The 26991-nt window shown below is 43.0% G+C and overlaps 1 protein-coding gene across 2 annotated transcripts in view; it reads left to right on the plus strand.

Moving 5' to 3' along the window:
- LOC137357103 (methylcytosine dioxygenase tet3-like) overlaps positions 1-26991 on the plus strand; it is a 423938-nt gene that overhangs the window by 52451 nt on the left and 344496 nt on the right. The gene's annotated exons all lie outside the window — the stretch shown is intronic.

Consider the following 26991-nt stretch of genomic DNA (forward strand, 5'->3'; position numbering starts at 1 on the left):
ATAAAGGGTGTAAGAGATGCCACTCTACCTGATCGAATACTGTCTCTGCATTGAGGGAGAAAACCAGAGTTTGCAATGTTGTATTAATAGACATGAAACTTTGAATAGTCACATGGTGTTGTCCCTTGAGAGTTGTGCTATTAGAAATCTTTTGGTACAACAACAACTTGCATTTATGTTGCACTTTTAATATCGTCTAATGTGCCAAGGTGCTTCACAACAGCATCATTGAACAAAATTTGAAACTGAGCCACAGAAGGATATTAGAAAAGGGGACCAAAAGCTTGGACAAAGAGGTAGTTTTTAAGGAGTGTCTTAAAGGTGAAGTTAGAGATAGAGAGGTGGAGAGGTTTAGGGAAAGAATTCCAGAGCTGCTGAAGGCATGGCTGCCAGTTTTGGAGGTTTGAAGAAAATCATGGAAGAGCAAGAGGCCAGAATTGGAGGAGCACAGAGAGCTCAGAGGTTTGTAGGAATGGAGGAGTTTACAGAGATAGAAAGGGACAAGGCAATGGAGGGATTTGAAAACAACGGTTAGGATTATTAAATTGAGTTCAGACTAGTTCAAGGACCACAGAAATTTTCAAAAATATTTTAGTTACTGTTTAGGAGGGATATGAGCCTGTAAGATGGAAAAATATTTGGTTCTTTGTCCTTTATGTGCAATAGGGCCATTGGAATGAATTTGAAGAGAACTCCTCGTCCTTCATGGAAAGGGATATTAGTGACTGTTGTTAGGATCAGGTGAGAAAGGTGTCTCGGGGTCCCTCTCAGCCTTCACTTGGTCTTACCATAACAGGGTTTAATTTTAAACACACTGTTTTTAGCTCCCCCATGGTGAATCCTTGTTCACCGTTTTCCAATTATAAGGCAAAGAAACCAGCACAAACAGGTTTTCTTAGGTTTAAAGAAGAAAGGTTGAAATTTATTAAACTTAAACTTAAACTCTAATTCGGTTGACACCAACGGATACACGACGCACCCACGCTAGCATGCATGCGCGATACACACACGCAAATAGAGACAGAAAAGAGCAGAAGAAAAATAAAGTGGAAAAGTTTGAGGCAATATCTGAAGAGTTGTTGTTACGGTTCTTCGAGCTCACTGTCGAGTCCTTGATTGTAGGTAGATCTTTCTTTTCACTGGGGCCCAGTATTCTTCTTAAACCTTGTTCGCAGTAGGAGACTTTTCTCTCTTGGGGGTTCATGTGTCTTCAGTGGATTCAGAGGCTTGCGAGAAAGAGATGGGAGCAGACAGGAGAGATCTTCTCAGTCCAGGAGCAACTGACACTCTGAGTTCAAACTGTTTGTACAATTCAGAAAAATCCAGGTTGCCAAGCAGATTAGTCATGTGACTATAATAATATAATATATAATATAATATATAATCATGTGACTTGTGTGGCTTAGTCATGTGACTAACTGGTCTGACAACATCTTGGATTGTACCACATTAGCATTCTCTGGAGTGCTGCTCTTACACACAATACCTGGTGATCAAAAGTCCATTGTGGGTTGAATGTGTCAGGGGATGGTCCTTTGTCCTTCCAAGCACTGATGTTAATATGCAAATGTCTTTTCCAGCCACGGCTGATCTGTTTAACAAGTTTTTTCTTCACTCCAGTAACAGTTTAAAATCAATGTTCATGACAAAATTAATGTGCCTCATTCTTGGCAGGTGGGGGCCTAGCATGACACTGTACATGGTAAGTATTAGACTGGAAGACATTTTTGTTTTGTCTAAGTACATTTTAAGTGCAGGTTTGTCTGAAAGATGCTATGTTAAATGGATGTTATAAGCATTGGAATTCTTGAAACTTATAGTTGGTAGCTTATGGAAGGTATCTTCTCAGGATTTGATTTTCACTCTTTTTTAATTTGTATTTTTATCTTCAGCACTACACATTCTGAAATATATAAGGCCCCTTTTCATTAGCTTACAAAACAGTTACATTAATTGAAAACAGTTAAGTGGTGAAAAAAGCCTGAAAGCCAGATACAGACTTGGCACTTGTAATATTTTCAGGGAATTGACTACAAGGGAAATTAAGTTAAAAAAAAAGTCTGGTTTCAATAAATGCACTACATTAAGCTGATTAGTTGTTTCAGAGAGGTATTCAATTGTTAGAAGTGGTGTAGGCCACCCATAATTTTTGTGTACAAAGGTTTTTTTTTCCATTTAATTCTCTACAGTCCAGCAACCATCACAGTGAGAACAGATTCCATAGGGCTCTGTGCACTGGTAAATCCAGTTCATTGGGGTATCGGCAGCTAGATGGCATAAAAACTTCACACTGAACTGAGAATATGGCATTTTTGGAGAAGACATTAAGTGCAGCTGAAATAAACAAAATATTTCAAGTGGCCAACACGAAGTAATTGTTCTATTGTTGTTTATTCTCTGAGGTTTCATGTTATTGGCTTGTTACTCATATATTATGTTCACGATAGTTTTTTGGAACTTTCACTTAGACCGAAAATTGTTGTGTTTTAATTTCACTGAATGTGGCACCAAAAGATGCACAATTCTTAAATTTAAAATCCGATGCATTGACTATTTGAATCTTCAAAACATTATTATCTAATTACGATGTTGCATGTCTGAACAGTGTTATTATTTAAATTGTTTTCAGATTTTAGCCTAAGGCTGTCACTTAAAGTGCCACATGTATGTAATTTGATTAATGGAAAGCGCACTGAAATGAGTAGGTGGCTTGGGGTTGCTGTTCCAAGGACATGTCTACTTCCCTCAGCCTGGGTTTTGGTAATATCTTGTCTAACAGTAACATGAACTCTTCCTATGCCACTAATAAAGCATCTTGTCAAGTACAACCTCACTACTCAGGCTACTGATGAAATAGCTCAGGTCTTTATTTGACTTCAAAAAGTTATTGTTACGACCAGGTGAGAAAGGTGTCGAGGGGGCCCTCTCAGCCTTCACCTGGTCTTACTCTAACAGGGTTTAATTTTAAACACACCATGTTTTGAGCTCCCCCTTGGTGAATCCTTGTTCACCGCTTTCCAATTATAAGGCAAAGAAATGAGCACAAACAGGCTTTCTTAGGTTTAAAGAAGAAAAGTGAAATTTATTAAACTTAAACTAAAAACTCTAATTCGGTTGACGCCTATGGATACACGCCACGCCCCACGTTAGCATGGATACGCAAAATGCACATGCAAATAGAGACAGAAAAGAGAAGAAAAATAAAGTGGAAAGGTTTGAGACAATATCTGAAGAGTTTGTTACGGTTCTTCGAGCTCACTGTCGAGTCCATTTGTAGGTTGACCTCGCTTTTTGTTGGGGCCCAGTAGTCTTCTTAAACCTTGTTCATTGTAGGAGACTTTTCTCTCTTGGGGTTCATGTGCCTTCAATGGAATCTGAAGCTGGTGAGAAGGAGATGGGAGCAGACAGGAGAGGCTGCGGCGAGCCAGCCACGAGAGGTCTTTTCAGTCAGGAGCCAAGAGCTTTCTGCCTTCAAACCCTGTTTCTCCAATTTAAAACTCTCAGTTCAAACTCTGCAACAGCCAGTTAGTCATGTGACTAAACTGGTCTGACCACGTCTATTCTGTGTATTGGGAGCAGGGGATAGCTCCTTTGTTCCAACACCGTCTGCTAGTATGCAAAAATGTCTGTCCAGCCAGGGACCTGCAACCCCTTGTAATAGGCCTTTTCTTCTTCCCAGCAACAATTTTAAATTTAATGTATCTGTGGCATAATTAATGTGCTTCATTCTTGGTAGGTGGGGGACCTGCATGACAGTTATATTAAACATCTCTAAAATCTTAACACTTCTGTATTCGATGAGCAAAAAAACAAATTTTGACATCTTTTTTCCAGTGAACCAAAGCCAGCTTCCAAAATGGGCAGTGGAACAATAGTTGGACTCAGTCGCACCTGCTTTTTGGGTGCTCTGAATGCCCTTAGAGTACCAAACTGGCATCCGCAGTATGCATGCATACTTCTGACACAAAGTGTGATGGACGCCATCTTCGTAAAGATATTGGCACACGTGGAGTTAACATCCGTTGGAAGTATGCAGCACAGATCATGATGTCAGTCAGTGTACAATGCTAGCGATACCATTTTGGAGTTCAATGCTCCACCCGATGCCCTCTCTTAACCTCACAGAGCTGAACACGCATTCAGAAGCAAGAAGGACACCACCCCATACTTCCACTATTTAAAGTGATTATCAACTACTTAAAAGTTAGTTACTGATTGATTTATTCTGCCTGTTGCTACAAGTCTACATGTTTTTGTGTTTTACATAGTTGTTTCAAGTTTCAAAAGTCTACATCATGGTGTAGCAGGTGCTGAATCACTTTTTGCTAACTTCAAGTCTTCTGCACAAATTAGTTGCTCCATGACATAGGCACACTAGTAGGCTTTCCTCTTGGAATAGAGCATGACTGGGACAATGAGCAGAAGCTATGAAGAGCAGGACAAACTGCTGGAAGAGGGAGGAGGGGCAGGGTATAAGTACTCTCAGTAGGAGATCATACCTGCCCAGGGTGTTCAGGGATCAATTCTCCGACCTGAACGTCAACAAGGCCCAATATCTGAGAGGTCTGTGCTTCACTAAGAAGGTCCTCAGTGAAATCTGATAATTGCTGCAGCTACAACTCCAACTTCAGGGCAGGGCGAGGACTGTGTTGCCAGTAGCTCTGAAGGTGACCATGGATATGAATTTTTAAGCATTAATCTCTTTCCAAGCTGGTGCTGAAGATATTAGCAACATCCAAACCCATCCGTGCCTGTATGCAGCAAGGCCTGGACAATATCCAGGCTTGGGCTGATAAGTGGCAAGTAGCAGTCACACCACACAAGTGCCAGACAAAGACCATCTCCAACAACAGAGAGTCTAACCATCTCTCCTTGGTATTTAACAGCATTACCATTGCTGAACCGCCCCCACCCCCCGACCATTGACCAGAAAATTAGCTGGATCAGCCAAATAAATACTGTGACTGCAAGAGCAGGTTACAGGCTGGGAATCCTGCGGCAATTAACTCACATCCTGACTCCCCAAAGCCTGTCCACCATCTACAAGGCACAAATCAGGAGTGTGATGGAATCCTTTCCACTTGCCTGGATGAATGCAGCTCCAAAAACACTCAAAGCTTCAACACCATCCAGGACAAAGCAGCCCGCTTGATTGGCACCCCATCCACTACCTTAAACATTCACTCCCTCCACCACCTGTGCACAGTGGCAGCAGTCTGTACCAGCTACAAGATGCACTGAGCATCTGTGAGAGAGAAACATAGTTAACATTTCATCAGAACTTCTGATGAAAGTCTCTCTCCACAGATGCTACCAGACCTGCTGAGTATTTCCAACATTTTCTGTCTTTATTTTAGAAAAACCTCTCAGTTTTTCATCTACTGTTAAATCAGGAGGGCATTGAGACTCTCCATTCAAAGAGAGATAATTTCATTTCCTCTTGCCAGCAGAGTGAGCAAGAGGGTTACATGGATTGTAGGCTTCCCTGTGGTGCAGGGTGCCATTGACTGCATGCATACTACTTTGCAGGCACCACATGGGAACTCTGCTCCCTTAAAATCCAGCCATAGGCAGCACATCATGCAGGTCAACATCCAGAATCCTAGCAGCAGTCATGATGCCTTTGTTCTGTGACAGTGTGCTGTGCCAGCTGTATTTCAGCCACCATGACAAACTAAAGAGTGGCTGCTGGGCGACCAGGGTTATCAGCTGACGACATGGCACAAGACTCTGGTTTAAAATCCACATACATGTGCACAGCATGTATAAGATGAGATCCGTGCTGCCACAAGAAAACTGATAGAGCAGACCATTGGCATGCTGAAGCAACAATTCCAATGCCTGAACTGCTCTGGAGGAGCCCTACAGTACTCAGCTGAGTGGGTCTTAAAATTTGTGGTAGTATACTGCATGTTGCACTACCTTGCCATGATGTGGGGACAGCTCTTGCTACCACCTATCAGGAAAGAACTGAGGATCAGGAGCAGGACATGGAAGAGGAGGAGAAGGAAGAGGAAGGGAGTTGGCAATTTAGACAGTCCTTTTCAGCCTGGTCTGCATGTGAAGAACTAATACAAATATCATGGCAGTAACCTCAACCCTAATTTTCTGTACACCAACTGTACCACACTCCTTACCTTCCCTATGTCACTGACCATCACATCGTCCTCTCGGCCACAATGCAAAATGAAAACCACCAGAAAATAAGAATTCCAAACCAATTTTTAAAAAATTCTTTCAAGGGATGAGGGCGATGCTGGCAAGGCCAGCATTTGATGCCCATCCCTAATTGCCCTAGACAACTGAATGGCTTGCTAGGCCATTTCAGAGGATAGTTAAGAGTCAACCACATTGCTGTGGATCTGGATTCACATGTAGGCTGATCAGGTAAAAACAGCAGATTTCCTTGAGGACATTACTGAACCAGATGGGTTTTTACGACAATCGGTGATAGTTTCACGGCACCATTACTGAGACGAGCTTTCATTTCCAGATTTTTTATTAATTAATTGAATTTAAATTCCATCAGCTGCCGTGGTGGGATTTGAACCCATGACCCCAGGGCATTAGCCTGGGCCTCTGAAATGAACGAAATCATGTCATTTTACATGAAGCTTAAACTAATCAACCTTGTGCATTCCCTTAGTGCCTGTCTTCCATGTGCCTTTGCCTGCACTAGTACTCTTACTAGTGCTACCCCAATGGCTGTCGCATAGCTGTGGGAAGGCACCTGGCTTTCAGTGGAGGAGACTGCAAATATCCTTGGAGGACAACCTCAAGTATCTCTGGTCCTTGAAAAGCTGGTTTCAGACTGCACCATCTTGGCACAGATCGCAGCAGTCTGGGCTGGCTGACAGGCAACAGCAAGGGCATTGGCAGAGTGCAGGAACATAAATGCTGTCATCCTGAGGGGACAGCAACTATGTGCTCATGGAGCTACTGCTTTGGGCAGTGCCACAGCAATGCTAATAATCTGTTGGACAGCCTTTGCACACTGATATCCACAGCCATGATAGCAGCAATCTAAGCTTGTATGGCAGCAAAGTGACCTTGCATGACTTCAATCTGAGCTACCATGCAGCACATACTTTTGTTGGAAGCTGTTTGTACTGCAATGGAAGCAGAGACATCAGCCACCAGATGGTGCATCATGGTTGGGTTCACAAGTGTTTTGATGGAGTTGGCTGCCACTTCCATGCTGGAAAGGATGGGCTCCTAGCTCCGCGCAAAGCCCTCTGCCAAGTTGGTGCCAGATTCCTCTGTGCTCCTTGACGGTGAACGCAGGCTTTCTGGCAGGCTTCCTAATGCATCAAACATTTTGTTGTGTACACCCATCAGCCTTCTTCTGTAGCCTGGCCCATCAAAGTCCTCATCTGAGTCCTCCCCAGTAGAATTCATGTGAAACTTTGTCCTCCTGGCACCTATGCTATCGTTTCCCCATGCCCTAGCTGCAGTGAACTTTTGCCCACTGCCTCCCTATGAACAGATCCTGCCTCTAATCTATCCTCTAAGATACATCCAGTAACAATATCTGAACTTGTGGCTGCGAATGCGAAACAAGTGACAATGCTGTGTCTTCATCATCACTCTCTTCATGGTCTTCCTCCAGTGTCTGGCCAGGTTGCACCTCTTGAGTATCTGAAATGAAAAAGGCACAAGGGTAAGGTTGTGGTGAGGGAAGGTGGGAAAGTAAGAGGTGCATGCCTGCACCATCTGTACCTTGTAAGTCAGAAGAGTTATGGAATGAGGGGAAATTGGGATGTGAGGAGGAGGATTGGGTATGAGGATACTGCCATCTTCACTGGATTCAGTCCTACCGTTGGCCACAGCCTCAGTAATAGTCCTTCTGATAATAGCTAGCAGTGTCTCCTCTATTGGGGTTAGAGCATGCAGTCTCATCTCTCCCACTCCAGTTAGCTCCTGAGGCCTTTGGTTATGTGCCACCTTGTTCTCAAATAGAGAGGGAAGTGTTTCAGTGAATGTTGTGAAATATGTCGTGTGTGCGAACTGTGAGATGTAGGTGTGAGGCTTGCAACAGTTCGAAATGTGTGATGGTGAGGTGAAATATTTGCATGTTAGATATCCCTTGATAGAGATTCTTGGTAGATGAGCAGCAGGGATGTGGTTCGAGCAGTGACTGAGGTTAGTGGTGCAGATGGTAGGATATGGCATTTTAAGGTGCATTCACTGACCTTGACCTCGTTTGAGGTCATTAAATTCTTGCAGCTCTGCATTCAGGTCCTTGGGGCTTAATTTTTGCATTTTCCTCTACGGTTATCCGCTCCCACTGCCTTTTCAATCTGTGTCTGGAGGGCTTCCTGGCCCCTGGTGGATACAGGATAACTCTCCTCTTTTACACCTCCTCCACTAAGACCTCCTGTGCAGCTTCACTGTCCCCTGTTCTCCCATGTTCAGCCATTCCTCTGTCTTTCCCAGGCCAGATTCAGCTCACAAAGGAGTCCCAACATCTGCTCCAGCAACAAGGCACCTTCCAGTGCAAGCTAGCTTTAAATAATGCTGGCAAGTATTGATTTTGGGTTCCCTGCTGATGCGTGCCGCAAATCAAAAGTTAGTGATGGATGCATGCAGAAATCATGCTAATGAACTAGCAACCTTAGGATGCGATGCTGCCTGCATTCCATCAAATGGGTAATTGTCCATTGCGATACCCCCACCCGTTTTCGGGGGCTATTGAATTTAGCCCGCTTAATATTTTAAATTTATTGTGGCTGAAATTCCACGAAAGGTCTACGGTGATCTGGAACCTCTCCACTCCCAACCCCAGCTAAATTTCTGGGTTTGGCTTACATGCATTGATTGGAAGGGTGTCTGTACCATTAACAATGCAGCTGGAGCATCCAACTCAGGCAAGGGTTGTGAAAAATGGTAGTGGGGTCTAAGCCAGCAAGCTAATGGTGTAGGCTGAAGGTATTTTTAAAAAATGGTCTTTATTTTTGAGAAGTTTGTTTCAGGATTGCAATGATCCACTTTGCAATCAATTATAATTGGAAACCTTGGGTTTTTAAAATTAAGTTGCCTCTATTTTCCTTTAGCAATGATGGACACACACAGACATCCCTTGTAAGCAGTGTTGCTAAGGGCACAATTGTGGGAATTCCATTGTATGGTATAATTTTAGGATTCGGCACACACATGGCCATTTGAGATGCTTTGTGTCCATCCCAGAAACAGGTAGAAAAATGTAACAGTTGGAAAAAAAGCATATTGGTGTATTGGGGTCCAATTCAAAATCTGTTTTATCCTAATAACAATTCTGATGTGCCCAAAATATTGAACAATATGTTTTCAACAAAATATGCTTGAACTAAGCAGACTTGTGGTCATAAAGTAAAAGCAAAGTTAAAATAAAATTAGAAGAGAAAAACTTGGAAAAATCTAGTCTGGGTGTGGACAAATAAAGTCTTAAATATTTTATTTTCAAACTGCACAAATAATATTAGTAATAAATTACTCTCCAAGCACTAAGGAATCATGTCAGTGGGTAGTCTATGGGTAATGATACAAACATTTCAACTCTGTATGGGTAGACCAGTGGCAGCAATAAAATCATTTGCTTCATAGTTCAGGTATCTAACGATTCAGTTTTCCAGATTCAGCTGTGATCAGCACCATTAGTTTCAGATTTCACAGAAATAAAAAAAAACAAAGGAAAGTAGCTGGGACAGAGTGGTAGCATGTTGGACTTCAAGACTTCATACACCAAAGCTGGAATATAACTGAAGAACAACTGCCACGATTACTCAGAAGGTAAAGACTCCATCTCCAAGCCGCACAGATCAGAAAGGTTCCAAGCTTTATTTGTCCAGTTAGCCGACCTGAGCTGGAGCGGCAGGAGGACCATTGCAATTGACCAAAGCAGCTTGAAATAAAGAAGGAAAAATTGGTCTCGATTCCTTTCCGAAGGTGATCTTGACTGGAAACAGAAATCATACACTGCTGTTAGGACAGGGCGAGCAAGACACACATAGGATTCTGCTTGGCTGTGATGTTCTCCATAATCATATAACCTGTGGGCATTCACTGTCAAGTTATATAAGTAAATAATAGCCACGAGGGTGAGGTACTAAAGGGTGTTTGGTGCCTGTGTAAGTATACTCTATCAAGTGAGCCAATGCTTAAGAAAAGTAAATAAGAGACAAAACTGGGGAAAAAGTTTGATGACTCCACCCAGATAATATCTTGTTATGGGGCAATCAAAAGACAAATTTGGTTGTAATTCAAGTCAGAATGGGAAGATTCATAAGAAAAAACTGTACGGCATTACTGTTGTTGGTTTCCTTTCTCTCCTGCATTCAAAACAACTTACATTTGTACAGATTCTTTGTTGTTTGAAGGTATTTTACGGGGATGGGGTGCAGGTTGGGGAGAGAAAATAAATAAAGTAGATAAAGAAACACGTTCTGAGCCCTTGGAGGAGAATTGTGACTGAAGGTCTGGTTGAAAATTAGATTTGAGTAAGTTTTTAAAGCCTGAGAGAGAAGTGGGCAGGTAGACGGGTTGAGGGAAAGAGTTCCAGACGTTGAGTTGTGGCAGTTCTTAACTCGGTCACTAATGCTGGGATGAAAAAAGGGAAAGATTCACGAGAAACCAGCTTTGGAGGACTGAAGGTTGTGGGAGGGGAAAAAAAGGCCAGCGAAGGTTGCAGAAATAGGGCAAGTCAAAGCCATGGAGGGATTTGAGCTTCTATTGTAAGAAATACAGATGTGAAGAAACCACAAAAGCAATTTGTCAGGCTTTTAGCTGAAACATTAATTTTTCACACAGGGAATATTTATTAACTATTCATTAGGAGTCTCATGATTGTCTACTATGTTACAGGATTTAAAGTAGTTCAGTCAGTCACAGCCATTGAGGGAAAAGTTGAGCTCTGCTAACATTGCTCCCTTCACATTCGAAAGTGTAAAAATATATATGCTGATATAGGGATGAATTTTTGCCTGCTGACCTGACACAACCATGACCTGACCTAGTTTTCTGGGTTAGGAGACATTAATTTATGTAACCTAGGAAATATGTTGTTGTCACCTGAAGGAGAAGTGCCACGTGCTTAGGAGTAGAAGTGTTTTAAAGACCTGAAGCAAAATGTAAATTTTGGCCTTGGACTAAGGTGAGTCCTAAAAGCATTTGTGATTGGATTGTTAAAAAAAAATTCCATCTTGTGCACCAGACACAGACAGGGAAATTTTAACATAGAGGTGCACGTGGGCTTGGGAGCAAGTGTGGGGTTAAAATCAGGGAAAATGACAGCGCATCGGGAAGGTGGTTCCAACCTGCCTCCTTCCATATTTCATTCTGTTCGGCTGCATATGTGCAACCTCCTTGGGAGAGGTGGGTGGCAATTAGTGTATGTTAATTGCTCAATTAGATCAATATTTACACAGACTTTTGAGTTTAATTCAGGTCTACGGGTTTCCTGGGCTTCCTAAATCTCATCATCGAAAGCCAGGCAAGAACACAGTGGCAATTGAGGGGGTTAATCCATCTGGCGAATCGTATAACTAGGGCAGTAAAGAGGGCTTTAAACTAAATAGTGGTGGGGAGGGTTCACGTGACGGGAGATTTGGAAAGTGAAAGAGGAAGGACAAAGAAACAGTGCAAGGTAATGATATGAGTTATGAGAACCAGAGTGTTACATGAAGAGACAGAACGTACAAACACAAGAGTGCACCAGCAAATAAGGTCAGAGTGGGAAAAACAGAAAGAAGACAGAATTAAAGGCTCTTTATCTGAATAGTCGCAGCATTCATAACAAGATGGTTGAATTGATAGTACAAATAGAAATAAATAAGAAATGACCGTCATTGCAAAGACAGGGTTGCAAGGTGACCAAGGCTGGGACCTGAATATTCAAGGGTATTTAACATTTCGGAAGGACAGGAGAAAAGGTAAAAGAGGTGGGGTAGCTCTGATAATAAAGGATAAGATCAGTACAATAGTGGGAAATTATCTTGGTTCAGAAGATCAAGATGTAGAATCAGTCTGGGAAAGATAAGAAATAGCAAAGGAAAGAAGTTACTGGTGGGAGTAGTTTATAGGTCCCCTAACAGCAGCTACAAAGTAGGACAGACAATACATCAGGAAATAATGGGGGCTTGTCAGAAAGGTAAAGCAATAATCGCGGATGATTTTCATCTTCACACTGATTGGACAAATCAAACAAGCAAAGGTAGCCTGGAGGATGAGTTTATATAGTGTGTTCAGAACAGTTTCTTAGAACAAAATGTTCTAGAACCTACCAGGGACCAGGCTATTTTGAGCGTAGTAATGTGTAATGAGACAGGATTAATTAAAGACCTCATAGTAAATGATCCTCCAGGCAAGAGTGATCAAAACATGATAGAATTTCACATTCAGTTTGAGGGTGAGAAATGTGAGTCTATAACTAGTGTCTTAAACTTAAATAAAGGCAAGTACAAGGATATGAAGATAGAGTTGGCTAAAGTGGACTGGGAAAATAGGTTACAAGGTAAGATGGAAGAAAAGCAACGGCAGACATTTAAGGAGATATTTCAGAACTCTCAACAAAGATATATTCCATTGAGGAAGAAAGACTCTACCAGAAGGATACACTATCCATGGCTAACTAAAGAAATTAAGGGTGGTATCAAATTAAAAGAAAAGGCATACAATGCTGCGAAGATTAGCGGTAGGCCAGAAGATTGGGAAAATTTTAGAAACCAGCAAAGGATGATTAAAAAAAAGAGGGAGGAATTGGAATATATGAAAAAACTAGCAAGAAATATAAAAACAGACAGTAAAAGCTTCTACAATTATATAAAAAGGAAAATGGTAGCTAAAGTGAGCATTGGTTCCTTAGAGGGGGAGACTGGGAAATTAATAATAGGAAATGAGGAAATGGCAGAGGCTTTGAAGAAGTATTTTGTATCCATCTTCACAGTAGAAGACACACAAAGCATCGTACGAATAGTAGAAAATCAGAAGGCAAAAGGAAGGGAGGAATTTAAAACAATCACTATCACTAGAGAAAAGTAATGGGACTTAAGGCTGCCAAATCCCCTGGATGTGATGACATGCATCGTCTTCAAGGGATGCATTGGTTGTAACTTTCCAAAATTCCCTAGATTCTGGAAAGGTTCCAGCGGATTGGAAAAGCACAAATGTAACACCTCTGTTCAAGAAAGGAGGGAGATAGAAAGCTGGAAACTATAGGCCAGTTAGCCTTAAGTTTGTGTTGGGAAAATGCTGGAATCCATTCTTAAGGAGTTGGTCGCAGGACATCTAGAAAATCACAATACAATCAGGCAGAGTCAACATGGTTTTGTGAAAGGGAAATCGTGTTTGACAAATTTATTAGAGCTCTTTGAGGATGTAACAAGCAGGGTGGATAAAGGAGAGCCAGTAGATATTGTGTATTTGATTTCCAAAAGGCATTCAGTAATGTTCCATATAAAAGGTTACTGCACAAGATAAGAGCTCATGGTGTTGGGGGTGATATATTTGCATGGATAAATGACTGGCTAATTAACAGGGGACAGAAAGTCGGGATAAGTGGGCCATTTTCAGGACAGCAAATTAACCAGTGGAGTGGCATAGGGATCAGTGCTGGGGCCTCAAGTATTTATGATCTATATTAATGACTTGGATGAAGGGACCGAATGTATTGTTGCCATGTTTGCTGATGATACGAAGATAGGTAAGAAAGCAAGTTGTAAGGAGGGTCTGCAAAGGGAGATAGATAGGTTGAATGAACAAATCTGGCACAGGGAGTATAATGTGGGAAAATATGAGGTTGTTCACTTTGGCAGGAAGAAAGGAAAAGCAGAATATTATTTAAATGGAGAGAGATTATAGAATGCTGCGGTACAAAGGGATCTGGGTGTCCTTGTAAAAAAATCACAAAAGGTCAGGATGCAGGTACAGCAAGTAATTAGGAAGGCAAATAGAATTTTGGCCTTTATTGAAAGGGGATGGATAAAAGTAGGGAAGACTTGCTACAACTGTACAGGGCATTGGTGAGACCGCACCTCGAGTACTGAATACAGTTTTGGTCAACTGATTGAAGGGGGGGACATAATTGCATTGGAATCATCAGAGAAGATTCACTAGGCTGATTCCTGGGATGAGGGGTTTGTGTTATGAGGAAAGGTTGAGCAGCTTGGGCCTAAACTTATTGGAGTTTAGAAGATTGAGTGGTAATTTTATTGAGACATGTAACATTTTGAGGGGTCACTGACCTGAAATGTTAACTCTGCTTCTCTCTCCACAGATGTTGCCAGACCTGCTGAGTATTTCCAGCATTTCTTGTTTTTATTTCAGATTTCCAGCATCTGCAGTATTTTGCTTTTATATTAAGATCTTTATGCATATGTACACCAGATTCCCAGGAGCTGCCAGGATGCTTTCATCCTGCAACAGTTTCCTGCTCACAAGCTTCTTGACATCTTTGGACTTGCAAGCATACTTACAGGGTGGATGCTGGAAACAGGGATACCCATTTCAAATTTGGCTGATGACACCCATAAAAAACCCAATTGATTACGTGCAACGGGGTTACAATGAATGCCATATGACCATGAGATGTGTGAACAAACAAGGCATCAACATGCTGAAGATGCACTTTAGGTGCTTAGACAGATCTGGAGGTGCCTTTCAGTATGCACCAGCCAAGTCTCCAGAATGCTTTTGGTATGTTACGCTCTGTGCATTGCACAGGAGCAAGGTTTGGGCCTGCAGAAGGAACAAATCGAAGTGCACAGATCCTCTTTTGATAATCTGAAAGGGGAGAAAAAGGAAGATAATGAGGGTAAAGCATTCTCAGCTGCCAGCATTGCTGCCCAGGATGTTGAGGATACCCTTATTAGTGCGAGGTTCACTTTGATTGCACCAGTGGACCCATGTCACAAGTAGATGCAATAACCACTCTTTCTGCTACCCCCACCACTCTCCCTATGTCACTGACACAAAACATTCCTGCAAACAAATAACCACCCCTTGAATATACCCCCATTGGTCCCCATAAATTCATGATCATTCATCATCAAACAAGGTTAAAAGGTGATTTGCCACCCAGCGCCCAACAATGGACAGGATGGGAAAGTAGTGCAAAAGAATAATATTCATGTGTTGAATAATATTCAACACAACACTGTCTCATACGCCCATATGCATACACTTGTGCAACTACAAAGCCTTACTATTCCTTTTCCTACAATCGCTACACGGTACATCACCTGAGCTGAGGTAGAGGCAGTCTGCTCAGATTCCTTTTCTGACTATCGAGATGTTTCTTGGCCAACGTCCTCTGGGTTTTGGAGCTCGTGAGGACCATCCTCCACTCAAAGACTGTTTCATCTGCATCTGTGCAGGGGCAGACTCGGCAATTCAGGAGACAAGACAGCATGTGGGGTGTGAGTGGCAGGGCCCCACTTCCATGTCCCCTTTCACCATCATTCCTCTCATGGCCCAGCTGCATTTCACTGTTGCCACTGTACTAGAAAACACTTTCAGATCAATATGACACTATAAGGCTAAAGTATCTCTCATCCTATTTAAGATGGCAGGCATGGCGGCATCCAGAGTCAACATGACCATCTTCAATGGACTCATTTGATTGGAGCCTCTGATACTTCATACCACTGCCCAATCTGTCCATTGAAAAAGCACATCATTTCAATGGCCTACGACATCAACTCACTCATGCTCAAAGCTGACTCTTCCCTTCTCTCTGCAATTGTGGTGAGTGTGTTTGGAAGCCTGCCAATGCATTGCACATTTTCTGCTGCTCCTCAATGATTCTTCTTTGCATTAACAGCTCTCAGTGTATAGCATCTATGTCCAACTGAACAGAGCTTGGACAGCTCTAACGTAGACCCTCCATTTCTGTCCCTGCCTCCAACATCTGCTCTTGCTCGCATGTGAAGTATGAGTCACCAGCTAAAAACACAACAATGTGCTTGATTTTTAGGCCCCCTCCCGGGAGTGGAAGTGGGAGGGGGATGAAAATATTGGCACCGGTTGGCGTGCCAGTTCCCCGGCTCCATCCTGCCTCCGAGTCGTTTTTGCAGTGGCAGGATGGGGCGGTGGAGGGGGGGGGGGGTGAGGCGGGACTCATTGAGAGCCTATTAAGCCCATTTAAAGGAGCCCTATAGGAATTTTCCACTCAGCTGCAGGTTCCTGCAGGTGGCAGGGCCCAGTTTAACTGCTTGGTGACGGCCTCCCAGAAGCAGACCAATAGAGGGTGTGTGGCCCTCTCTGCCTGCCTGGGTACTGCAGCAGCCGCAGGCCACCCTGGAAAGGAACTCACCATCCCTCCCACCCCATCAACCCACAGTGGTGGCCTGGTTGCAAAAGCCATTTTTTCTAATTTGAATTTTTAAAAATTGGGAAGAGGCACCTCCATTTTGAAGCACCCTCTCCCTTTCCTACCCTCCGTTTCAGGCTGCTGCTCAATTCAGTAGGAAGGCTGCTGATTGGCCCTCCAGCTTGAGAGCCCACCCATTATCCTTCATTGGACAGCGAGCCCATCATCCGGCCATTAATTAGCTGCTCTGGGGAAAATCACAATGGGTGACTGTTTCCCACACAGTTGGTAGAACTTTATGGGCCGCCCGAGATGGGTTCGGAGGCGGGGAGCCCATAGAATTGTGACAGGAGGCGGGGGCGGAGGGCCTGTAGCCTTCCTGTCACACCGCAATTTTGTCAGGGGCGGGATAGGCCGATGACGGCTCTCGCGCCCGAGGCCAATTGAGGCCTTTAAGTGGCCTATTATCAGACAGCTAAAGGCCTCCACCACATGGGAAGGTTTCCTAGTAAAATGTAAGAGCCCTCCCTGCAGGCTTGGAGGGGGCCCTCCTCTGTGGGCAATCTGTGGCCCATGGAGAGCCCCCACCAGCATGCAAACCATCCCCATGTACCCTCCCTCCCTCTGTCCTCAATGTTCACCTTCCTCCACGCCTCCATCGCTGGAGCCTTCTGGACTGGCGACCCCGCCTCACTTACCTGAGGTCTGGGTCTCCAGCACTGGGCCTGGTACCAAGGCTTCTACAGTACTGGCAGTGGCCGCCTCTTCCGGAGCAGTGGCCACTGCCGGTACTGAGTTGCCGGCCCTGTGATTGGCTGGCAGCTCTTGGAAGCAGAATCCCCATCTATAAAGTGTCAGGGATCCTGGTGCCAGGCTGTCAATTGGCCCGGCGCCGTAGAATTGCTCCTGGGGGCTCCAGCTGGCCAAGGTTAGATCCCCGGTTCGACGACGCCGGGCAAATTAACAGCCTGGCACCAGGAGCCCTGCTGTGGGCAGAATATTCTGCCCATGTGTGAGCTTCTGACCCACATTTCAGCTTGATGGCAGGGTTCAGAAGCCAACAGGGAAAATCCTGCCCAATATGTCTGAGGTGCCATTGAAATGTGAGTATATGAGGTGCTGTATGATATGCATGAATCCTGTGACAGTGCACCCTCTGAAGGATTCAGCTCATCTGAGGAGTTGTCATCAGCGACCTCCAGCAACTCCTGCTGCACACATGAATGTCCTATCAGAGATGAAGGACATGAATAAGAACTGGCAAGGAAAGAATGTTGCAAATTATCATTATGAAGAGGATCATATTTCACTCACTGTTGAAATCAAGTCAACATTATTGAGTGTCGTATACCACGTGGGGACCAAAATGTAATTGTGTTACCAGGTAGCTCGGTGCTCCCTGTCTCCCCATCTTCAATGGTCAGGCCAAAGCTCCAGTGATCTCCAGTGCTACCACCTTTGCAGTTGTTAGCTGTGTTCTGTGCTCTTTTCTCCTGCAACGAGGAAAAGAACAGTCTATGAGTGAGTGTAATAGCGTGTGTTCTGCTTATGGATGGAATTTATTTGGTGAGGTTGAGTATCAGGAAGAGGCATGAAATTGCATAAGGATGTGGGTGAGTGGGAGTGGTGGATGGACAGATGGGAAGGTGAGGAAGTGCATAGACAGAGAACATAAGAAATAGGAGCAGGAGTAGGCCTTTTGGCCCATCAAGTCTGCCCCGCCATTCAATAAGATCATGGCTGATCTGCTCCAGACCTCAACTCCTCTTTGGTGCCAGCTCCTCATAGCCCTCAACTCCCCGATATTTCAAAAATCTATCTACCTCCTCTTTAAATACTTTCAGTGATCTAGCCTCCACAACTCTCAGGGGTAGAGAATTCCAGACATTCATCACCCTCTGAGAGAAGAAATTCCTTTGCATCTCAGTTTTAAATGAGTGTCCCCTTATTCTGTAACTATGTCCCCTAGTTCGAGATTCCTCCACTAGTGGAAACATCTTCTCAACAACTACCCTGTCAAGCCCCCTCAGACTCTTGGAAGTTTCAATAAGATCACCCCTCATTCTTCTAAAATCTCATGAATAAATGCTGTTTAGCTGTTCTTGATAAGTCAACCCCTTCATCCCAGGAATCAGCCTAGTGAATCTCTTTTGAACTGCCTCCAATTCTAGTATATCCTTTCTTAAATACAGGGAGCAAAACTGTACACAGTACTCCTGGTGCGGCCTCACCAACACCCAGTACAGTTGTAACAAGACTTCCCTATTTTTAAACTCCAACCCCGAGCAACAAAGGCTAAAATTCCATTTGCCTTCTTAATTACTTGCTGCACCTTCATGCTAACATTTTGTGCTTTATGCACAAGAACATCCATATCCCTCTGTGCTGCACTTTTTTGGAGTCTCTCTCCATTTAAATAATAGTCTGCCTTTTGTCTGCCTAGTCTTCCTACCAAAGTGCATGACCTCACACTTTCCTACATTAAACTCCATCTGCCAGGTTTTTGCCCACTCACTCAACCTATCTATATCCCCTTGTAGATTCCTTATGTCCTCATGACAACATGTCCTCCTACCTATTTTTGTATCATCAGCAAATTTGGATATATTACACTCTGCACCCTCCCCCGCCAATCCAAGTCATTAATATAGATAGTAAATAATTGAGGCCCTCGGACTGATCCTCGTGGCACTCCACTAGTTACGTCTTTCCAACCTGAAAAAGACCCATTAATCCCGACTCTCTGTCTTCTGTGAGTTAACCAATCCTCAATCCATGATAATACATTACCCCCAATACCGTTAGCTCCTATCTTGTGCAATAATCTTTTATGTGGCAACTTATCGAATGCCTTCTGGAAATCCAAATACACTACACTAATGGTTCCCCTTTATCAACTTTGCTTGTTATATCCTCAAAGAACTCCAGCAAATTTGTCAAACATGATTTCCAGTTCACGAAACCATGTTGACTCTGATTGCATTAAGCGTTTCTAAATGTCCTGCTATTCCTCCCTTAATAATGGACTCTAGCATTGTCCCAACGACCGATATTAGGCTGACTGGCCTATAGTAACCTGCTTTTTGTCTCCCACCCTTCTTGAACAGGGATGTCACATTAGCGGTTTTCCAATCCGCTGGGACCCTCCCGGAATCCAGTCAGTTCTGGAATATTTCCACCAATGCCTCCACTATCTCTGCAGCCACTTCTTTTAAAACCCTTGGATGCAGGCCATCAGGTCCTGGTGATTTGTCTGCCTTTAGTCCCATTAGTTTGTCAAATACTTTGTCCCTCGTGATAGAGACTGTTACAAGATCTTGCCTCCCATTAGCTCCTTGCTAATCTGATATCTGTGGGATGTTTATAGTGTCCTCCACCATGAAGACTGATGCAAAATATTAGTTTAAATTATCTGCCATTTCCCTGTTACCCGTTATTAATTCTCCAGTCACATCCTCCGTGGGTCCCATGCTCACTTTAGCTACTCTATTTCTTTTTATATACCCGTAGAAGCTCTTGCAGTTTATATTTCTTGCCAATTTACTTTCATAATCAATTTTCTCCCTCTTTATTAGCTTTTTAGTCATCCGCTGCTGGATCCTAAAAAGTTTCCAATCCTCTGGCCTACCACTAGTTTTTGCCGCTTTCTATGCCTTAGTTTTTGATTGGATACTCTCCTTGACCACCTTTGTTAACCATGGGTGGTTCATCCTTCTCATTGAGTCCTTTTTGATCGGGATAAATTTTTGCTGAGTGTTATGAAATATCTGCTTAAATGTCTGCCACTGCTTATCCACTGACCTTCCCCTTAGTCTATTTTCCCAGCCAACTTTCTTCATACCTTCGTAATTGCCCTTGTTTAAGTTGAGGACACTCGTTTGAGCCCCGAGTTGCTCGCCCTCAAATTGAATTTGAAATTCTACCATGTTGTGATCGCTACCCCCTAGAGGATCCTTAACCATGATATCTCTTATTAATCCGACCTCATTACACATTATCTGCCATAAAGGTGGGGCTAAAGTGTGGCGAGTCAAAGAGACTTAGCAGTTGGCAGGAAAAAAGACAGAGGCGCAAGGAGAGAGCCAACTGTGTAACAGCCCCGACAAACAAATTTTTCTGCAGCACCTGTGGAAGAGTCTGTCACTCTAGAATTGGCCTTTATAGCCACTCCAGGCGCTGCTTCACACACCACTGACCACCTCCAGGCGCTTACCCATTGTCTCTCGAGACAAGGAGGCCAAAGATCATTACACATTATCTAAAATAGCCTGTTCCAGAGTAGGTTCTGCAGCGTATTGCTCTAAGTAACAATCCCTGATGCACACTACAAATTCATCTTCCATGTTACCTCTGCCAATCTGATTTGTCCAGTCAATATGCGGATTAAAATCACCCATGACAATTGTAGCACCCTTCTTACGCGCCTCCATTATTTCCCGATTTATATTTTGTCCTACAGTGAGGCAACTCTTCGGGAGCCTACAGACAACTCTCACCCATGACTTCTTCCCCTTGCTATTCCTCATTTCCACCCAAAGTAATTCCACATCACGATCTATTGCACCTATATCACTACTCACCACCGCACTGATACCTTCCTTTATTAACAAAGTTACCCCCACCTCCTTTTCCTTTTTGCCTATTTTTCCAGAACGTCGAATACCCTTGAATATTGAGTTCCCAGTCTTGGTCATCCTGCAACCACGTCTCTGTAATAACGATCAAGTCATATTCATTTATTTGTACTTGTGCCGTCAACTCATCTATCTTGTTACAAATGCTGCGTGCATTCAGATAAAGAGCCTTAAGCTTTGACTTTTTACCATTATTACTCATTCTGGTTCTAATTTCTGCTGCACTCTTCTGCTTATATTTTCTGTCCCTTCCTGTCACACTTTGATTATTGTTCGCCTCTTCACGACCCTGCACCTCTGCTCTCTCATTTCTTTTTGATTTTTTAAACTTCCCTTCAATTGAACCCTCTCCCCCACTAATTAGTTTAAAGTCCTATCTACAACCCTAGTTATACAATTCGCCAGGACACTGGTCCCAGCATAGTTCAAATGAAACCCGTCCCAACAGAACAGCTCTCTCCTTCTCCAGTACTGGTGCCAGTGCCCCATGAATCGGAACCCATTTCTCCCACACCAATTTGCACGTGGCTCAGGTAGTAATCCGGAGATTATAACCTTTGAGGTTCTGCTTTTTAACTTAGCCCCGAGCTGCTCATTGTCCCTCAGCAGAACCTCTTTCCCAGTCATACCTATGTCATTGTTACCTACGTGGACCATGACAACTGGATCCTTCCCCTCCCACTGCAAGTTCCTCTCCAGCCCAGAAGAGATCTCCTTAACCTTGGCACCAGATAGGCAACACAGCCTTCGGGACTCCCTGTCTTTGCTGCAGGGAACATTATCTATTCCCCTAACTATGCTATTCCCTATTAATGCTACATTTCTCTTTTCTCCTCCCACTTGAATGGCACTCTGAACCACGGTGCTACGGTCAGTTCGCTCATCCTCCCTGCAGCCTGTGCCCTTGTCCACATCGGGAGCAAAAATCTTGTACCTATTGGATATGGACACTGACTGAGGCTCCTCCAAAGTTAAATTCCAGATCCTCATACCTGCCTCACTCGCAGTCCCTGACCATGGTCCAAATTTGATGTAATTAATCTAACGGGTGTGACTGTCTCCTGAAACACAGTGTCCAGGTAACCCCCTCCCCTCCCTGATGTGTCGCAGTGTCCGCAGCTCAGGCTCCAGCTCATCAACTCTGAGCCGAAGGTCCTCGAGCAGCCAACACTTGCTGCAGATGTGGCCACCGTGGATCGCACCGGTGTCCACCAGCTCCCACATACTACAGCTGCAACACATCGCCTGCCCAACTATCTCTATTCTTTTTAATTAATTAATTTAGATGTTAAATATTTGGATGTTTGATGCTATGTTTGATTTAAATTAAATTAAAAGTACCTGTTTAAACAATCAATTGTAATTAATACTTCTAGTCCTGCTCTGTGTTTATACTCTTATTGTAACATGTACTGTTACGCTAACGGAGAAGGATGGGTACACCTGTAAGGTAAATGGGTCTGAGGGGTGATGTGATGGAGTATGCTTGAGAAGGCAAAGTGAGGAGGTAGGGTGATGTGCACGGAGGATGTAGGTTAATGTACTGCTGTAATCACCTTTCCTGACATGGTTCGGTCATTAAACTGCTTCCTGCACTGCATCCAGGAGCGTGGCACTAGACTTCTGCTTTTCACCTCCTGCACAATCTCCAACCATGCCTTCTTTGTTCCGAGTGCAAGTTTCTTCCTCTCAATGCAGGGGAATAGTATGCTACCTCCAGCTCCTCACGGTCCCCAGCAGAACATCAATGGAAACATCAGTGAACTGAGGCACAGCTTTGGAATATCTCGACTCAATTCTTTAACTTCCTTTTCTCTTGTTTCCAACTCCAAGTCTCCAAATTTCATCTTTGAATTGCCCCTTTAAGTGCTGGAGTTGAGATTGTGCCATGCGGATCCTCATCACTTCCAATATCGCTGATTGGATGGCAACTTGAAGTAAAATAATTTGGAGGTCGGTGAGTTAAAAAGCCACTGACAGACACATTGAACATACTTCAGGGTTTCCATTCAATATTGGACCCTCCCCATTCCCAGCATGTCCTCTTGTTAATATCAGGCCAGAGTCTGCAGCATACTGACAACACCACAGATTTTCAGCAAAATGTTTGAAACAGGCTATTAACAGACTCAAAAAACTCAGTGACACACAGCAAATTCATGTAATACAAATCTCCTGACACTTTCTGCTCTGGTGAATCTGCAACTCAAGAGGTACATTAATCTTGCCCAATATATTTAAAAAATTGGAACTAACCTATAACCCTGAAATGGTGTCCTCAATTTGAAACATCCTGAGCTACATTGAAAGTATTATTTCTGTGCTGTGCAAATGAGGTTTTTGTTGTAACCTCACCAATTAACATATGACAAAAAAAACATTTTCTTGACTTTTGTGAACTCACCTTGCACCTCTCCCGTTGAGTTTTGAGCTGTGTAATGAAGATCTTTGACAGTGCATAATTATCTCTGTAGTCTTAGTAAATTCAATGCAAACAAGTGAAAGTGTTCAGGCCATTAACAATGCAAAGATAACCATTATTTTTCACTTGACAACAGTAACAGGACCACAAGAAGTTAAAGATAATGGTGAATGAAAGTAGAAATGGGGAGTGGCCTAATGATGTCTGATGATTAAACACTTGCATGAATACTAATCAGGGTGGGTCTTTGCATTTGTATTAGGGGAAGGGAATTGAGCAGCAATCCCCAGTGCAAAGGTGTGTGTCAAACAAAAACAAGAAATGCTGGATTCACTCAGCAGGTCTGGCAGCATCTGTGGAAAGAGAAGCAGAGTTAACGTTTCGGGTCAGTGACCCTTCTTCGGAACCCCACAGATGCTGCCAGACCTGCTGAGTGAATCCAGCATTTCTTGTTTTTGTTTCAGATTTCCAGCATCCGCAGTATTTTGCTTTTATTTTAGCAAAGGTGTGTGTATTGTGCTGGTGGATGTTTGATTAGAAAATATGTGTAGTTTAAGTATGCCTTTTCTTCACATCAAGTTGTAACAGATAACCAGAGATGTAAGCATATGTATAAAAGGAAATAGAGCAAATAGACTGTTCCTCAAAAACCTATAAAGTGATATGGAGACCTTTGTTTGACATTTCAGTTTGTAAGCCACAGAAATGTCCATTCAGCTTTCTTTATTTCTGTCTACACTCTTATATAGAGCTATTTCGAATAGAGTTCAGATCAGCTTTAGCTGAGATTAGTCTCATAATCTACTATGTCTATCATACCACAGCCCTTAGCTGAAATTCAGTTGCATGGATGTTGAAGAATTGACATCACATTATCACACTGGCATTCGCTGTTGCCTGGAGACAAGCAACATAGATCAAAGAGCAACCCCACAATAGCATTTACAGTGAGTCAACACTGCTGTCGTGTTGGTATGAAACCCATAACCTGAAGTGGTGACATTTTGCACCACTATGATGGGGGAAGGTGGTATCATTAAAGTTTAAAGAACAGGATTAAGACTGCAAGTAACAGTAGACTTGCCTGAAGGAATAATATCTTTAAGTAGATCATTTTTGAATTTACAGGACTAAATTAAATACAGTTAATTTTGAAGTCCCACTTTTAACATAGCATTGAAATTGTAAGTAGAATAGCTAAAGGTTTGCATTCAACATTTTATTCTGGAGTTGAATCAAAGCTAGATTTATATCAGAAACAACCCTGCAGTATAAATTACACTTTTGTGTTTTGTGGTTACAGATCAGAGAATTAGCAGATAGCACAGACAGTAGGATAGCTATCTCCGAACAAGGCGATTAGTTTGAAGTTCAGACATTCAAAATCACCTGGCAGTACCGTAACTGAATTTGATCCTATCTCTCCCAGTCACTTCGAGGGAATAGAAGGCAGGCTGACCTATCTTTTTGAGGATGGAAGAAAGACAATATTAGCATTGCCAGTTGATTGCACTGCAAAAGTACCTCCTGTCAAAATGATCACAGAATTTCAGTAATGATGGTTGTAGAGAAGCCCACAACAAAGCCTGTCCTGGAGACAGCACAGCAGTGAGTGACTCCTGCACTCAGTGTATTAATTTATTCAGGGCATGAGGTCATATCAGTAAGCAATAATGTTACCTTCTGAACTGCAATCCTGAAGTATTTTTATAAAACTGGACTGACCATAAAGAGGCAGCTATTAGCTCTGTATATGTGTCTTAAGTCCAACTGCTCCTTCCTCCGTTTACCAGGTGCTGAGACTGATAATTGATTCTCATCAATCAACAGAAGAGTTAACCCTCTTCCTTTTGTTATTCAGAAGGATTTTTCTTTACTTCGAGTGAATGACAAAGAATTATCTGCAGGGGTCCAAACCCCTGATCTGTGAACAGAAACTATTTGTGGTTACTCATTAAGGAGAATGATTACTATTTAAGTAAGGATTGATTAATAATCTCCAGAGTAAAGTTGACACTGCTGTTTTCCTGAAGGCAGGAATATATAAAGCTTGTCTACAAGGCATAACTGTTAAAATGTCATTACTATCCCACTTATATTGCAAAGTTTATATCAGTATTGAAATGTGGTTGAGTTTAGGCATTATAGCACAGCACAAATTGAAAAACATTGTTCCATGGAATGGATTTATATGGAGCCATTCATGACCTCGGGATGTCGCAAAATGCTTTAGAGCCAATGAAGTATTTTTGAACAGTTGTAATGTAGGAAATACAGCAGTCACTTTGTACACAACAAGCTCTCACAAATAGCAAATGAGATTTGAACCTCTTACTTAGAGATGATAGTGCTACCATTTGAGGCACGGCTGACTTATGGAGGCAGGGTCATTTTTTTATGGATCCCAACATGATGTTTCCTAATTCTAGCCACGTTATCATGCAGAAGAGTGAAGCAGAGGTTTGGTGCTACCCGACAGGAAGGAAAGGGGAATAATAAGAAGGAAAATCATCCAGGGTCACTCTTGGCAGCTGGTTTAGTCACAAACCTAGATTCAGAAGACCTTGCTGCTTTCCGTCTAAGTCAGGCATGGTGCATTGTGCAGGGAGTCCATACTGGAAAAATGCTGTCAGGTAGGAATCTGCACATGCCAGCATTTGAGTCCCATAATGCACAATGTAAGGCACCACAGAAAGAAGCTGAAACTATCAGCATCATGATATAAAATGTAATTTTTAGATTAAATAAAAACAATGTGCTGAAGGAACAAGTGAAACCAATTTTCAGGGAAAATAAATTGAGAAAATGTAAAACAATATAACATGGGCGGCACAGTGGCGCAGTGGTTAGCACTGCAGCCTCACAGCTCCAGCGACCCGGGTTCAATTCTGGGCACTGCCTGTGTGGAGTTTGCAAGTTCTCCCTGGGTCTGTGTGGGTTTTTGCCGGGTACTCCGGTTTCCTCCCACAGCCAAAAGACTTGCAGGTTGATAGGTAAATTGGCCATTATAAATTGCCCCTAGTATAGGCAGGTGGTAGGGGAATATAGGTACAGGTGGGGATGTGGTAGGAATGTGGGATTAGTGTAGAGTTAGTATAAATGGGTGGTTGATGGTCGGCACAGACTCGGTGGGCCAAAGGGCCTGTTTCAGTGCTGTATCTCTAAATAAACTGCTGTTTCTCACCCAGTATACTTGGGTAAAAAATGAACTGAAGAATTTCTTCCTGAGTCTGTCCATTTTTGATCGGGCTTTGGTCAGATGATGTGTTAACATGACAGTTAGGATCCTGACCCTGACTGATTCTGCAGAGTCAGCTTCATTTACATAGTGTGGGTTGGCTTCACACCCATGCTGAGCATTGAAAGCTTGCTGAGGGATGGGGAAAAGTGTGCAGAACAGTGGGTGCGAGCAAGGCTGCTTCCAAACATTGAGAAGTAAATTTAAATGTTAGTCGTCTTTACAAAAGCTGCTTATTCTTTTTACGTATATTTCAACTTTGCAAAGAGAAACAGTTTTTAAAAATTCATTCACAGAATTTGGGCACAGCTAGCAATTCATTGTCCATTACTAATTGCATTTGGGAAGGTCATGATGAGCCAGCTTCTTGAATAGCTACAGTCCAGGTGAAGTTAGGGAGGGAGTTTGAGGATTT

The sequence above is a fragment of the Heterodontus francisci genome, chromosome 47 (genome assembly GCF_036365525.1).
Source record: "Heterodontus francisci isolate sHetFra1 chromosome 47, sHetFra1.hap1, whole genome shotgun sequence".
Taxonomy (NCBI): domain Eukaryota; kingdom Metazoa; phylum Chordata; class Chondrichthyes; order Heterodontiformes; family Heterodontidae; genus Heterodontus; species Heterodontus francisci.